This window comes from Aegilops tauschii, chromosome 3 (assembly GCF_002575655.3).
Source record: "Aegilops tauschii subsp. strangulata cultivar AL8/78 chromosome 3, Aet v6.0, whole genome shotgun sequence".
Taxonomy (NCBI): Eukaryota; Viridiplantae; Streptophyta; class Magnoliopsida; order Poales; family Poaceae; genus Aegilops; species Aegilops tauschii.
In genome coordinates, this window is record NC_053037.3 from 493499796 (window position 1) to 493510610 (window position 10815).

Sequence of the window (10815 nt, forward strand, 5' to 3'; positions counted from 1 at the left end):
AAGAGGAAAAAAACCCAACCCGACACGGCACCCCGACCCCGACCCGGCACCCCGACACGACACCCCGACCCCTAGACCCCGACCCCGACACCCCGACCCCAACCCCGACCCCGACACCCCGACCCCGACCCGGCACCCCGACCCGACACCCCGACCCCGAGACGGCACCCCGACCCGACACCCCGACCCGACACCCCGACCCGGCACCCCGACCCGACACCCCGACCCCGAGACCCCGACCCCGAGCCTGACCCGACACCCCGACCCCGACACCGACACGGCACCCCGACCCCGACCCGACACCCCGACCCGGCACCCCGACCCGACACCCCGACCCCGAGACCGGATGCATGACAAGTTTCCTCTTTTTTTGGTGGCTTTTTGCCACTTTTAGAATTTTCTATAAATTTTTCGGTCAAAAATCCTAAAACACTGACCGGACGTGAAGCAAGGTGCTCTTCGTTTCGAAATACGCTCACTTATTGGATTCCGTGTGGGAGTGGGCATACTGACTCACATGCAACTGTTCGAAAATGTCAAAAAATCGACCTCGTTCTCCGGACACCGTTCGGGTAGGAGCAAAGGCCCCGTTCGAAAATGAGTTTTTTTTCGACATCCTTCAAATGAGCCCAATTTTTTTCTGTAATGTTGTATCATCATGACTAGGATGCATGACAAGTTTCGTGGCTTTTTGCCACTTTTAGAATTTTCTATAATTTTTTCGGTCAAAAATCCTAAAACACTGACCGGTCAAAAATTTATTTTCATTCTATTTTGCTAATATTATTTAGCTGTCCTCTTTTTTTCTTTTTTATTTTCTATCCTAATTTTCAAACTTTTTTTGCAAACATAATAGTATTAATTCGAAAATTCAATTTGCAAACAATAATTTAAAACCACGCAAACACACTCGATATTTCATCATAGTTTTCATAAATATTTTACATAATACTAGAAATTAAACTTGACTAAACTAAACAACATTAGGAAAATAATTAAACATTACTAAACGTTATTTCAAAAATAACCTAAACTAAACTACTCGTCCTCGATGCCGCCAAAGTCCATCTCGTCGTAGAGCCCGTCGCTGTCGTCGCCGTTGTCGCTGCTGCTATCGTCCAGGTCCACCACCGGCGCAGCCATCGAGTCGGCCACAGCGGCGTGGTAGCCGGGGAAGTCCGGCGGGTCCTCTGGGTGGACGGCGACCGGGGCGAGCTGCATGTACTCCTGCACGAGGGGTGGCGGCATCGGCGCGTTCTCCGACTCCCGGATCGCCGTCAGGTAGCCCGGCATGTCCTCCGGGTCGCCGGCCTCCGCCGCCAGCCGCCTGTACTCGGCCAGCAACACCGGCTCAGGTTCCGGCGCCGGCTCTGGCGGAGGGGCGCAGCTGGACGACCCGGCGCCGTCCCGCGCGCGTGTGCGACGGTCGCCGCTGCCGAGGCGGTCAGCGCCGCGGTCACCGTCGAGGGGCCAGCGCGGCGCCGGGCGCGGGCCGACGTTCATGCGCGCGCCGCCGGTTTCACGGGTGGACCGAGCCTCGCCGCGGAGGAACAGCGCGTAGCCGTACCCCGGCGGAGCGGGCACGGCGCCGGCGGCCGCCTGCACGCGGTACGGCGCGACGACCTCCTCGAAGGTGCGCCCGTCCCAGAGCTGATGCCGCCGCGCGCGGTTGTGTTTCGTCGGCGGGCGCGGGCCGGCGTACGCGTGGAGGCGGCGCAGGTGGTCGTCGGCGAGGCGGTCCGCCCAGCCGGGGTTGTTGGGGGCGTACTGGGGGTCGGCGAGTTCCTCCGGCGAGAGGCGCGCCCTGTACAGGCCGACGGCGCGGGCGAAGAGGTGGGTGCCGACCTCGGGCACCGGCGCCACCGGCACGCCGTCGACGCTCAGGCGCCACCTCGCCGGGAGGCGCACGTCGGGAGCGGCGGGGATGACGAAGTGGGCGAGCTCCTCCGCCTCCTCGAGGGTCAAGGTGGAGCGAGCCATCGCCGGCGAGAGGGAGAGGTAGGGCGCAAGAGGGGCGATGCCGGCGGCAGGGGGAGAAGGAGAGGGAAGGCGAGGGGCGGTGTGAGAGCCACGGTGGGGCGAGGCGCTTTTTATAGGCGTGGTGGGCGGGGTGGGTGCCGGTGATCAATGCCTGGCCAGCCGAGCGGTCAAGGGCGTAGAAGGCCAGGCGGCGGCGTGCGAATCGGCGCCGGTGATTAATGCCGAGCTGTCAAGGGCGCAGGAGGCCAGACGTCGGCGTGCGCGGGCGGTCAAGCGGTGGCGTGCGCAGGCGGGCGTCGGGCGGTGGTGTGTGAATCGGCGCCGCCCGCGGACCGCCGCCGCCGACGGGACGTCTCACTGCGCCGGCATCGCAGACGGAAAAGAACCTGCCATCTAGTGACGTGTAGATGACATCATACGGCGGACGGCAAATACCATAGAAATTTTGCCGTCAGCGGCGGACGGCAAAGGTCTGCCGTTAGCCACTTAACGGACTGACAGCGCAATTATTGCCGTCCGCTCTTTGCCGTCCGCCGCTGTAGGCAAAGGACTCTTTGCCGTCCGCCATCAGGAAGCAGACGGCAAAGGACCTGTTTACCATAGCCTACTTTGCCGGAGCCTTTTGCCGTCCGCGGCTGACGGCAAAGGCCTTTGCCGTCCGCCGTTCGAGCCTTTGCCGTCCGCTGTGGCAGACGGCAAAATAGCTGTTTCCTGTAGTGGGGCCCACGAGGTAGGAGGGCCCCCCACCCTCGTGGCCAGGGTGTGGGCCCCCTCTGGTATTTTCTTCGCTCAGTATTTTTTATAAATTCCAAAAATGACTTCCGTGAAGTTTCAGGACTTTTGGAGTTGTGCAGAATAGGTCTCTAATATTTGCTCCTTTTCCAGCCCAGAATTCCAGCTGCCAGCATTCTCCCTCTTCATGTAACCCTTGTAAAATAAGAGAGAATAGGCATAAGTATTGTGGCATAACGTGTAATAATAGCCCATAATGCAATAAATATCAATATAAAAGCATGATGCAAAATGGACGTATCAACTCCCCCAAGCTTAGACCTCGCTTGTCCTCAAGCGGAAGCCGAAAACGATAAATATGTCCACATGTTTAAAGATAGAGGTGTCGATAAAATAGAATACGGACATGAGGGCATCATGATCATTCTTATAACAGCAACATTTATGAATATTGTCATATGATTTCTTATGCTCAAGTAATAATCTATTCACAATGTAAAGTATGAATCAGAAACTTCATTGAGAACTAACAAACTATAATCTCAGTCACTGAAGCAATTGCAATTTATCATCACATCGGAAAGAGTCAATATAAGAGCTTTTCAGCAAGTCCACATACTCAATTATCATTTAGTCTTTCACAATTGCTAACACTCACGCAATACTTATGGGTATGGAGTTTTAATCGGACACAGAGAAAGATAGGGGCTTATAGTGTTGCCTCCCAACCTTTTACCTCAAGGGTAATGTCAACAATAATAGTTCATGCTAACTTACATCCAATTGGATATATATATATATATATATATATATATATATATATATATATATATATCAGGATCTTTCCAACACAATGTGCTTGCCAAAGGATAAAATGCAAAAAGGAAAGGTGAAGATCACCATGACTCTTGCATAAGGAATAAGACGAAAGTAAAAGATAGGCCCTTCGCAGAGGGAAGCAGAGGTTGTCATGCACTTTCATGGTTGGATGCACGAAATCTTAATGCAAAAGAACGTCACTTTATATTGCCACTTGTGATATGGACCTTTATTATGCAGTCCATCGCTTTTATTTCTTCCACATCACAAGATCGTATAAAGCTTATTTTCTCCACACTAATAAATCATACATATTTAGAGAGCAATTTTTATTGCTTGCACCGATGGCAACTTACTTGAAGGATCTTACTCAATCCATAGGTAGATATGGTGGACACTCATGGCAAAACTGGTTTTGAGGGTATTCGGAAGCACAAGTAGTATCTCTACTTGGTGCAAAGAATTTGGCTAGCATGAGAGGGAAAGGCAAGCTCAACATGTTGGATGATCCATGACAATATACTTTATTTCAGATATAAGAAAACATAACCCATTACGTTGTCTTCCTTGTCCAACATCAACTCTTTAGCATGTCATATTTTAATGAGTGCTCACAATCATAAAAGATGTCCAAGATAATATATTTATATGTGGAACCTCTCTTTCTTTATTACTTCCTATTAATTGCAACGATGACCAAAACTATGTTTGTCAACTCTCAACAACTTTTAATCATCATACTCTTTATATGTGAAGTCATTACTCTCCATAAGATCAATATGATCTCTTTATTTATTTTTATTCTTTCTTTTTCTTTTATTCCCTCAAGATCATAGCAAGATAATCAAGCCCTTGACTCAAAAGTAATCTTTATTATATATAGCTCACGGACTCGATTACATAGAAGGATCAAGAAGCAAAACTCAAAACTAAATCATACTAAAACTTTATTCTACTAGATCAAGATATTACTAAAAGGATCAAACTAAGAAAAACGGTAAAGATAGGAGTGTGATGGTGATACGATACCGGGGCACCTCCCCCAAGCTTGGCAGTTGCCAAGGGGAGTGCCCATACCCATGTGATTATATCTCTTTTGCTGATGAGGAGGGTGGTGGTGATGATGGGTAGTCGCACATCGAGCGTAGGAGATCCTCCAATTTGCGGATAATGCCTTTGAGTGCGATGATATGATCCTTCAACAAAATATTTTCACGTGTGAGATACTTGTTTTGTATACGAGCTAACTCAATCATCTTGAAAGCTTCAATCTCAGTGGGGGTAAAGAGAGGTGGAAGGATGTCTTCTTCTTCTGCTGCCGGAGCTTGATCCTCCTTGGCTTTCTTGATTCCTTCATCCTTGTTGATCTCCCGGGTTCTTCTCTCTTCAACTCCATCTTCATTAGCCAAGCATCGTTGCCCTCATTGTTGGAGGCGGGGGGAAACGACATGATGCCTGGCCTTGACAACTCTGGCAGAAAACAGCTCGAAACAAAATAGAGGATATTTGCGTGATACGAGAGTCAAAACCTTTGGGAGATTATATAATGAATTTTTACCGACCAAAAGAAGTATCGTGCAAGAAAACGGAGTCCGGAGAGCACACGAGGTGCCCACGGCAGGGGGCGCGCCTCCCACCCTCGTGGAAGCCTCGTGTCCTTCCCGGACTACTTCTTATTTTTCCTATTTTCTTAAATATTCCAAAACGGAGAAAAATTGCCATTAGAACTGTTTTGGAGTTGGTTTACTTACCGTACCACATACCTATTCCTTTTCAGAGTCTGAAACATTCTGGAAAGTGTCCCTTATGTACTCCTCCGGGGTTACGGTTTCAATAACATTAGTTTCAACATTAATAGGATTACCTGAGATATAATGTTTGATTCTTTGACCGTTCACCACCTTTGGATTTGTGCCTTCGAAGTTGTTGATTTTTATGGCACCGGAACGATAGACCTCCTCGATAACGTAAGGACCTTCCCATTTAGAGAGAAGTTTTCCTGCAAAAAATCTTAAACGAGATTTGAATAGCAACACATAATCACCTATATTAAACTCACGCTTTTGTATCCTTTTGTCATGCCATCTTTAAACTTTTTCCTTAAACAATTTGGCATTCTCATAGGCCTGGGTTCTCCATTCATCAAGTGAACTAATGTCAAAAAGCCTCTTCTCACCGGCAAGTTTGAAATCATAGTTGAGCTCTTTAATAGCCCAATATGCCTTATGTTCTAGTTCAAGAGGTAAGTGACATGCTTTTCCATAAACCATCTTATACGGAGACATACCCATAGGATTTTTATATGCAGTTCTATAGGCCCATAATGCATCATCAAGTTTCTTGGACCAATTCTTTCTAGATCTATTAACAGTCTTTTGCAAAATTAATTTGAGCTCTCTATTACTCAATTCTACTTGACCACTAGACTGTGGGTGATAAGGGGATGCAATTCTATGATTAACATCATATTTAGCAAGCATTTTAAGAAAGGCACCATGAATAAAATGTGAACCCCCATCGGTCATTAAATATCTAGGGACTCCAAACCTCGGAAAAATAACTTCTTTAAGCATCTTAATAGAGGTGTTATGGTCAGCACTACTAGTTGGAATAGCCTCTACCCACTTAGTAACGTAATCAACAGCAACTAAAATATGTGTATACCCATTAGAGGAAGGAAATGGTCCCATGTAATCAAAGCCCCAAACATCAAATGGTTCAATAACAAGTGAATAATTCATAGGCATTTCTTGACGTCTACTAATATTACCAATTCTTTGACATTCATCACAAGACAAGACAAACTTACGGGCATCCTTGAAGAGAGTAGGCCAATAAAAACCGGATTGCAATACCTTATGTGCAGTTCTATCTCCAGCGTGGTGCCCTCCATAAGCCTCGGAGTGACACTTGCGTAGGATCTGTTCCTGTTCATGCTCAGGTACACAACGTCTAATAACACCATCTACTCCTTCTTTATAAAGATGTGGGTCATCCCAAAAGTAATGTCTCAAATGATAGAAAAACGTTTTCTTTTGCTGGTATGTGAAACTAGGTGGTATAAATTTAGCAACAATGTAATTAGCATAATCAGCATACCATGGAGCAGTTCGAGAGGCATTTATGACAACCAATTGTTCATCGGGAAAGCTATCATCAATAGGTAGTGGGTCATCAAGAACATTCTCTAACCTAGACAAGTTGTCTGCAACAGGGTTCTCAGCTCCCTTTCTATCAATAATATGTAAATCAAATTCTTGTAGCAAGAGAACCCATCTAATAAGTCTAGGTTTAGCATCTTTCTTTTCCATAAGGTATTTAATAGCAACATGATCAGTGTGAATAGTTACTTTAGAATCAACAATATAAGGTCTGAACTTATCGAGTAAATAGCATAAAACTACTACTTTACAGGCTAGGGTTCCAAAAAACTACCGGTTTTTAATTTTTCTCAGATAACTACCAAATGGGCGGTCGGCTGTTTCAAAAAACCCCAAATGACCGTTGCTTAAAATTTAAACATGTTTATGACAGGTCGGGCCCGCACCTAAACGATCCGTCTATTTGACCGTCTGTTGGACCGTTAACTGACATGTGGGGGCCACATGTCAGTGTATCTTCCACACTTTTTCCTCCTCCCTGACTATTCCCTCCTCTGTGCCTCCCTTACTCTCCTCTCGCCGGCGAGCCTGCCCTGTCCTCCGCCGCCGTTCACTGACCCTCCCCGGTGCGGCAATGACCACCCACCGTGTCCACCCCGCCACCCATCGCTTCTGCCCCTCACCTTCGCCCCGCACCACCGGGTCCACCCTCACCTTTCGGCGGCTATAGCAAAGGCTGTCCTCGGCCGCGGCGGCGGGGGCGCGCGCTCCGGCAGCGGCGCAGGCCGTACGCGTGGTCGTCTGCGGGGAGCTCGAGGAGGACGGTGAAGGCATCGACGGCGGCCGTACGCGTGGTCGTCTGCGGGGAGCTCGAGGAGGACGGCGAAGGCATCGACGGCGGCCGTAGGTGAGGTGCTTGGCCCTCTCGGCGACGATGGCCATTGCATTCTTCTTGGGCGTGTCGGCGGCCGCACAGATGATGGTAGGGCATGGCGACGGCCGCACAGGCGAGGCAGCGCGCCATGGCCAGGAGCAGTGGCGGCGGCCTGCAAGGAGCACCGCCTGGACCCCAGCCCGTTGCTCGCCTAGACCCACCTCGAGTCGGCGCAAGGAAGAAAGAGAGAGAGGCCGCTCGTCGGTGAGCTCACGGCGGTTGCGGGCGTGGTTCGCCGGCTGGACGAGGCGGCGTCGAGAGGAGCAGCGCCGGTGGCTGCTGTGACCTTTAGCACGGACCCGATTGCTTTTTGGAAAAAGATGCAGGGACCTGATTGCTTTTTATAATATTTTCAGGGACCTTATTGCTTTTCAGAAATACACTGACTTGTAGGTCCCACATGCCAGTTAACGGTCAAACTAACGGTCAAATAATTAGAGCTCTAACGCATGGGGCCCAACTGTCATAATCATGATTAATTGTAAAACACTGTCATCAGGGTTTTTTGAAACAGCCGACCGCCCATTTGGTAGTTATCTGAGAAAAATTAAAAACCGGTAGTTTTTTGGAACCCTAGCCTGTAAAGTAGTAGTTTTATGCTATTTACTCGAACTTATCACAAGCAAAAACAACTGCTAAAAATTCTTTTTCAGTAGTAGCATAATTTCTCTGGGCATTGTCTAGAGTTTTACTAGCATATTGAATAACATTTAATTTCTTATCAACTCTTTGTCCTAGAATAGCACCTACAGCATAATCAATAGCATCACACATAATTTCAAAAGGTAAATTCCAATCAGGTGGCTGAACAATAGGTGGCTGAATAATAGGTGCAGAAATCAAAGCTTTCTTAAGTATTTCAAATGCTTCTACACAATCATCATCAAAGACAAAAGGTATATCTTTTTGTAATAGATTAGTCAGAGGCCGAGAAATTTTTGAGAAGTCCTTAATGAACCTCCTATAAAAACCGGCATGACCAAGGAAACTTCTTATACCTTTGATGTCCTTGGGACATGGAATCTTTTCAATAGCATCAACTTTAGCTTTATCAACTTCAATACCTCTTTCAGAAATTTTATGCCCCAAGACAATACCTTCGTTAACCATAAAGTGGCATTTCTCCCAATTCAAGACAAGATTAGTTTCTTCACATCTCTGCAAAACTCGATCAAGGTTGCTCAAGCAATCATCAAAAGAGGATCCATAAACGGAAAAATCATCCATGAAAACCTCACAAATCTTTTCACAAAAGTCAGAGAATATAGCCATCATGCATCTTTGAAAGGTAGCAGGTGCATTACATAAACCAAAACGCATAGGTCTATAAGCAAAGGTACCGAAAGGGCAAGTAAAAATGGTCTTTTCTTGATCCTCAGCTGACACAGGTATTTGAGAGAAACCAGAGTAACCATCTAGAAAGCAAAAATGTGTATGTTTGGATAGTCTTTCTAGCATTTGATCAATAAAAGGTAAAGGGTAATGATCCTTTTTAGTAGCTTTATTTAGTTGGCGGAAATCAATTACCATTCTATAACCTGTAACAATTCTTTGCGGGATCAATTCATCTTTATCATTAGGAACGACAGTAATACCTCCCTTCTTAGGGACACAATGGACAGGACTTACCACTGACTATCAGCAACGGGATAAATTATACCTGCCTCAAGGAGCTTTAATATTTCCTTTCTTACCACTTCTTTCATCTTAGGATTTAGCCGTCGTTGGTGATCAATAACTGGTTTGACGTCCTTCTCCAAATTTATTTTGTGTTGACATAGAGCGGGACTTATGCCCTTAAGATCATCAAGAGTATATCCAATAGCAGCACGGTGCTTCTTCAGAGTTTTCAACAATTTCTCTTCCTCCTTCTCTGAAAGGTTAGCACTAATAATAACAGGATATATCTTCTTTTCATCAAGATAAGCATATTTAAGAGTATCAGGTAATGGTTTGAGCTCAAACACGGGATCACCCTTGGGTGGAGGAGGATCCCCTAGGATTTAAATAGGCAAGTTGTGTTTCAGAATAGGCCCCTGTTTAAAGAATACTTCATCTATTTCCCTTCTTTCATTCATAAACATATCATTTTCATGGTCTAGCAAATATTGTTCTAAAGGATCATTAGGAGGCACGACAATAGAAGCAAGACCAATAATTTCATCCTTACTAGGCAATTCCTCATCACGGTGTTGTCTACTAAATTTAGCAAAATTAAACTCATGAGACATATCACCCAAACCAATAGTAACAACATCCTTTTCGCAGTTTATCCTAGCATTAACAGTGTTCAAGAAGGGTCTACCAAATATGATGGGACAAAAGTCATCTTGTGGGGAACCAAGAACAAGAAAATCAGCAAGATATTTAACCTTCCCACACAAGACTTCAACATCTCTAACAATCCCAATCGGTGAAATAGTATCTCTATTGGCAAGCTTAATGGTAACATCGATATCTTCTATCTCAGCAGGTGCAATATCATGCATAATTTCTTCGTATAAATAATGAGGTATTGCACTAGCACTAGCACCCATATCACAGAAGCCATGATAACAATGATCTCCTATTTTAACAGAAATAACAGGCATGCCTACCACAGGTCTATGTTTATCTTTAGCAAAAGGTTTAGCAATTCTAGCAGTCTCATTACAGAAGTAAATAACATGCCCATCGATATTATCAGCCAATAGATCTTTAACCATAGAAATTTTAGGTTCAACTTTAACTTGCTCAGGGGGTTTGTGTGTCCTAATATTACTTTTGTTGACTACAGTTGAAGCTTTAGCATGATCCTTTATTCTAACAGGGAAAGGTGGTTTCTCAACATAAGCAGTAGGAACAATAGGATCATTATAAGTGATAGTCTTTTCTTCAACTTTAATAGGTGCAACTACTTTTACTTCAATGGGAGGATTATATTTAAACCACTTCTCCTTAGGGAGATCAACATGAGTATCAAATGATTCACAGAAAGAAGCTACTATCTCAGAGTCAAGTCCATATTTAGTGCTAAACTCACGGAAAGCATCGGTATCCATAAACGATTTAACACAATCAAACTTAGGTGTTATACCTGACTCCTTACCTTCATCGAGATCCCAATCTTCAGATTTGCGTTTAATTCTCTCCAATAAATCCCATGTGAATTCAATAGTCTTCATCATAAAAGAACCAGTACAAGAAGTATCGAGCATGGAGCGATTATTGAGAGAAAGTCGAGCATAAAAATTTATCATTTCTCTTGAG